Genomic DNA, 6,939 nt, shown 5'->3' with positions numbered 1-6,939 from the left:
TTTTTATATATTTTTTTCTATGTCCCTTCAAACTTTTTTCATTTAATAAACTGGTATATTCGGTATACTCATAATATTAAAAATATTTCCCTGGGATGCACCGCAATTCTTGAAAATCTTAATCACCAATAACTATCTTACTCGGATTTTGGTATACCCTAAGCCTAACGCTAGGTCACAAGATAGGTAAACAAGTATTTATGTTCGAACAGAAAATGTGTTTATCTTAGTTTCCCACATGATGTGTGTTAATTAATGTAAGATACCCAACAATTGCATTCTTGAAATAATTTTTTACTAACAATAAAAAAAGAAAAAGAAAAATCACGAGGTCTCTTAAGTAATAGACACTTATATAGTAGTATGTCTAAGACGACATAAATTTTAAAATAATTCCACTTATTTTATGCTATGAAATATATTCATATCCTAACCATATATTTCATGAATCTCTTAGGGGGCGTTTGGTTCAGGAATTTTTTTTGGAATAGTAGGGAAATGAGATAGATAGAGAAATGATTAGAAAGATAGATAAAGTGAGATAGGTAAAAAAATGTAAATAAAAGTTGTTTGGTGGGGAAAAACTTTACTGGGAAAATTAGGTAGCTTTATGAAATCAACAGTGCATTAAAAGCCAGATAACCGGTTTTCCGAAAAATTCCACCTTCAAATTGGGTTTCTAAACAGTGCGGATATCTATGTTTCTCATAAATCCAGACAAATTGGATAGATGAGTTTTTGGTGAAAAATGTTGAAACAAACATGGTGTTTCTAAAAGTCATACTTGAGAAAGATAGATATCCGCTGAAAAGCTCCCAACCAAACACCACCTTAATGGATAATGACATAATAATCTCAACAACGTAAAGATAAGGAGATAAAACTCTTATCCTTACAAATAAGAGGTTAAATCTTACATCAAATGAGAAATTTACACAGCCCAAGAAGTAACCCCTATAAATATTAAGGCTAATGAATCGGGTACACATCTGAAATCTATTTACTAATACTGTTAACATTGTGCACATACACGTCTTGGCTGTGAGTGATTGAAAGATTTGCTTAAGTCAATCAAGATATTCATTTCTAAGATATCTCTGAGCGCATACTACATGAGGAGATACTATATAATATAATTCATATAATTCTACTGTTCTCTCGGAGCGAATATTGTCTAATTTCTTCTCCTCCTCTCGACAGATGGCAGCTGAAGCCAAAGCAAACAGCGGCAACAGGTTTGGTGGCAAAGTACTTTATCTCATAAACAAACTCGGCCTTCACATGTGTCTAAAGTCAAGACTTGACACACGCTCTATGTGATTCAACTGTAAATTATGCATCTTTTTTACAAAAGCACATGACATATTTCAAAGCCATAGTATAAATGGATGACGGTCCATATATATATGTTCAATTTGGGCAACTCACAAAAAAACAGGCTTTGGTGGGGGTGGCCAGAGACAGTACTGTGGCGACCACATTGCTCTCTTGATTTTACGTTGGTTTTGTTTTCAACAACCAAGTTATGACAATCCGTCAAACCCTCTTGGCAGCTTCTTTCGGAGATTTCAAGGTTAATTGTTTAGTTTTGCCTCACACGAGACTATTAGAAAGTGCAGCATGATGCAGTCTCTTTTTCACTTTGGAATGTCCTTGATATATAATATTACAATGCATGACCGTGTAGGCCTCACTATGTATTTCTTTGGATCTTTTGTCCTACAAATGCTATCTGTTTCAGACATGGAGGACATACAATGATAGATCAACCACAAAAAGTGGGTTTGACTTTTAAAAGTGCGTTGACTCTGCTACTCGTGAGTCATGGCTTCATTATTGTCTTAATCATTATTTCTATTTCTTTTTTATTGACTTGTACATGTCAAACACTTTTATGGTCACAAATAATGCTATCTAAAAAATATCTGTATATTGTATAAGTATTTCTAAATTTAAGTAAAATTTTAAAAATAAATTAAAATAAATTTAAAATATAAAAATATGTATAGTTAATTCAGAGATGTTAAATTTAAAAGAAAAGAAGCTAAATTAAAAACGACATGAAGTTTTTTTAAAGGAAGTAAATTGAGAATTTTTTTTTTTGGGTACAGAGATTTTAACTACTTTAAAAATTGACTATAATTTTTTTTTTTTGGATATTTAAAATTGACTATAATTTAATATAAAACATTAGATCAACTTGGTTGTGTATTTCAAATTGGAGCGGTCAAACGTTTGATTTTTAATTATATAATATGGTACCGTTCATTTGTAAAATTTATTGGATTTCTTTACTATGAAGAAGATTTTTCGTTATATAAATTTGTATACAATTTTTTACAAAAACTAAATATAATAATAATAATATGTAAAATTTTGCATTCAAAATAATTTATAATTAACTACTAATTTTTTTTTACCGTAATATTAAATTTTGTTTCCTTTAGAGTGAACATCTTTTTTTAAGAACTAAATCTTCTTTATCTTTAGGCATGCTTCCTCTCAAGCCAATGAAGACCCTCTTTGCTTTCTGATGGATGCATTTGGCTCTTTTTCCTGGATTCAACTTGTTTGTTAAGAATGGATCACCTATTTTTTTATTTTATTTTTATTTTTTATGTACCCTTTTCTTTCCTTTGAGTATCCTCTCAACCCTTAACATGCCATTATATGCATCTGCTATATTTACTAAGTCAAATTCAGCTCCCGTGCCCGGTTTTAAATATCAATACATTTCCTTTTCAAAGATAAAAAGTAAGCAGTTTTCAAAAATTGTCTGCTACGTATGAATACGCAAGTCATGGAGCGCATGGGATAATTTGGGGGATAAGTTTGCAAGATTCGTTTTGTTTTTCCTCTGAGAATACACATTCATCGTCATCCAAAATACAACATAAATGTGCCTATACGTCATAGGCTATAACGTATAGCAGCCAAAAATATCTACCAACCATACTCGTATAGTATAATTGCAAAATTTTGATCACTCAACTTTTTTATATGCGTTTCTCCATTATCAAGCCAGCATGCCGGTCGTATGCTGCTGATTCATTAAGAAAAAATTCAATTAATCTTTCTTGTGTTTGCTAAGCCAAGCATGAAAAATCACTTCTTCATTTTTTTGTTGATAAAACAAAGTTATCCTCTGCGGGTGACAATCTTGTTCGGGACGGATTCAGGATTAAGACTTTAAATCCTTCCCAGATATGATACTAAGAAAAAATTTCTTTTGTTATCTCGTCAAATTTTTCCCAATTTTTTTTTTTTTTCTGTAGATAGGGCTGGATAATGCTTATGAAAAGTTCAAATGCATCTTCGGTACGACAGTAGGATCGTTCACTGGGTGTTGCTATAGTAATATAAATATATACTCCGGGGAGTATATAGTTATAATATTAAAGTTAATTTTTCTTTCTCTCCAATATACATTTAAGCTGATGTGTGATGTTATTATTGGTTAGATGTATCTAGGACCGTAGTATTATGAATTTTTCCAAAAAAAAGGTCAGGGTAATTGTAGGGAGTGAAGTTAGGGTGAATAATTACCCTACTCAAATTTAATAAACCTTCGTCTCAGGCTGCATTTAGATTTGAGAGAAAAGTAACATAGCAAAGTTTCTCCCCCTTCAAGCTCACCCTTCCAATTTTCATATTTGAGTCTTGAAAATAATATCGAAGAGCCGTCCCTCTTTTTTTTTTTTTGGTAAACAGAGCCGCCCTTAATAATATGAGTCAAGCAATATCCAAACTAGATTAAATCTAATCAGAAAACAAATAAAAAACACAATATAAAATCATCTCACTCAATAATCAAATTTCTATTTTTTATATAATAGTAAAATGTATTACAAAAAAGTAGAAGCTACAAATAGCCAACAGAATCTCAAATTGGAAGACTCGCGTTATCAAAATATTTATTATTGTTATTATTATTTTGATACATATTATTATTATTATTATTATTATTATTATTATTATTATTATTATTATTTTTACATTCACTACAAAGTTTTTAAATAAAAAATTTCTTAGCCTCAAGATTCAAACACTCACTTATTTAACTATTAATTGAAAAAGATTAAACAATATATTGCTTAAATGAACCGGTATTGATAATAATTCTAAAAGCAAAAAAGTAATACCTATTACTTTAATTTATTTAATAATTATCCTTAAATCTTGACTAATTTTGATTTAATTTAATCAAATTTTTATAATTGTATAACACTAGTCACCTATAAGAGCTGGTCATATATACATGGAAAACTTTTCTTGAAACGTGCTGTCAAATTTTTCTTTTGATTTTTATTGATACTTCTACAATTACACCATCGTCGTTATTTTATGGTTAAAAATTTGATTTCTTATCTTCTAGATTTTAGTGAAGTTAAACTGCTATAAATTTATTTATCAAAAAAAAAAAACTGCTATAAATTTGTTGGACCATAACTTCGAACAACCTTTTTATACCAATAATTTAGGATTACTAAATTAATAATATAATCCTCCAAGCCTTCATAGTAAGAAAATATTACGTACCCAACTACATTTGCTAGGATTTTTTCTTTTGAGGCGAGAGAGAGTTAACCACGTTAACTCCATAAGTTTGAACTGGAATGGTTGAAGTATGTAACAACTTTTTCAATTCGATTAAATTTTGATGTAATGATAGAGTTTTGTTGTAATTCTTAAAACTCCAATATAATAATCTTCTTAATATTTAATAAAATATTAAATAAAAAATGCAGTCAATATATTAAGAAAAACAATCATTGTTTAATATTTTTTATTTAGTAATTAGAGTAATTATTATAAGATATTAAAATTATTCAAAGTTTACCAACATAAAAAGGTAAATAGGAAGCAAGATCATGTAATGAGTCGATTCAGTATAGGGAGATCATATAATTTCTCTCCTGTCTCAAAAAATAAATAAAAAATGATGTACTTATGATTAGTCCATTATACATGACACAAAAATTGATTCAAGAAGTTTGGAGTCAACCAGAATTATAACTCAATAAACATAACCTGTATGTTCAAAGAAGCAATAATTTAAGATATTACAAATTATTGTTGAATCCAAGTCCAAATAAATCAATAATATGATTGTAATTTATTTGGACAAAAAAGAAAAACAACAAATTAGTCATGATTTGAAATTTAAGATTTAGAAGGTATTTTGAATGATTTAATTTTATTTATTTATTTATTTTTAGAAGGTAGTTATTCTTATATTTATTTTTAGAATTTTAAATTTTGAATTAATTTATAATTAATCTATAAAAATGATACTTAAGACTTTTACTGTAATAATTAAATTTTGTTATTTTGATAATTATAATTAAAAATAAATATATTTTTTTGTAAAATAATAATTTTCTGTTTAACCACATTTTTTACGTATTTAGCACGAAAGGAAAGGAAACAAAAGAAGAAAAAAAAGATACTGAAGTTACCGCGCATGCTCAATGCTTCATTTACCTATGACAATATAGTGGTAATATTTTATATTGACCATATATCAAAAGTAAAACTCTTTATTAGGCTAATTTTCCAAGTATATCAAATGTATCTTGAAGAGATATAATTAATTTCACAAAAAAGAGTCTTACAATAATATTTAAAAAATAAAGGCCTCCATAACTGCAATAATTAAAATTTATGAATTAACTTGTTCAATAAATTAAAAAGGACGGTTATATTTATTATTATTTTAAGTTCTTATCTCTTATTTAGTTATTGTTAGATTAATTTGAGATCAACCGATAATTTTTTTCTTTTTTTTTAACCATTAATTTCAAATTGATACAGAAATAACCAATTAGGAAGTAAAAATGATATTTTCCTAAAATAAATAGGGTAAATTATTTGTTCAGCATACAATTCCAAAATAAATATTTTCTTAAAAATTTAGAAAAAAGTATTTCTTCCGTCACTGAAATTATCTCTAGTAAACTCAAAACGACATCGTTTAGAAATTATAAGATTAAAAAATTATAATGACAAAGACTAATATAATCCAACAATATATTAGAATTACAAAAATACCTTGATTTTCCCTCACCAAATGTAACTTATCTCTATTGAATGAAGAAATCTTTTACCGTAAAATTTATTGGAGAAGGATATTGTAACAAGCAATTAGTGTTACTACCAATATTATTACCAAGTAATTTCACCGTCAGATCGATTACGTTGATCCAGGAGTTATATTTATTTTCTTCTTTGTATGATTATGATTTCTCTTATTTAATATTTTATATTTATTTACTTATGATTTTTCATATTTAATATTTTATATTTATTTTTATATGATTATGATTTTTCATATTTAATATTTTTGCATTAAATATGAGAAATCATAACCATACAAAAGTGAAAATAAATATAATCATTGAATCAATATAATCGATCTAACAATAAAATTGATTAATAGTAACAGTAATTAATACTAATTAATTTGTTAGAATATCATACTCCAAATTTATTAGCAAAAGTATACAAAAGAATTAAAAATAAGACAGAGAGCGCCTTATAGAAGAAACAGGTGTGCTGAACCTTGATGAAGCAGAGGGTACATAACACACTGACAAAACTGCAAAGAGATCCTCACATTTCTACTTATATATTAGAGAGAGAGAGTGTGTGTCTGTGAGTGTGAGAGAGAGAGAGAGAGAGAGAGGGAGAGAGAGGGAAGAGAGCGAGATAGTGTTTGTGTGAGCTTAGCTGGACTAGGCGGGATTACCGGTGGTCAACCCAACCGGTGCATGATACGGTGTTAGCTCCCATTCCCTGCCTCAGCCTCTGTCCTAACCCATTAACCTCTCTGCACTTTTGTGACCTCTTCCCTTCGCATGCAAATTTTGCTTCACCAACCATCATTACTTGAAAAAGACCGTGCCTTTGTTATTCATTCTCATGCCAGAAGAAGAAGAA

This window comes from Gastrolobium bilobum, unplaced genomic scaffold (genome assembly GCF_033153095.1).
Source record: "Gastrolobium bilobum isolate Gb01-03AN ecotype WA unplaced genomic scaffold, APGP_CSIRO_Gbil_v1 utg8583, whole genome shotgun sequence".
Classification (NCBI taxonomy): Eukaryota; Viridiplantae; Streptophyta; class Magnoliopsida; order Fabales; family Fabaceae; genus Gastrolobium; species Gastrolobium bilobum.
The sequence above is the reverse complement of the archived record's forward strand: the minus strand, read 5'-3'. Positions refer to the sequence as shown.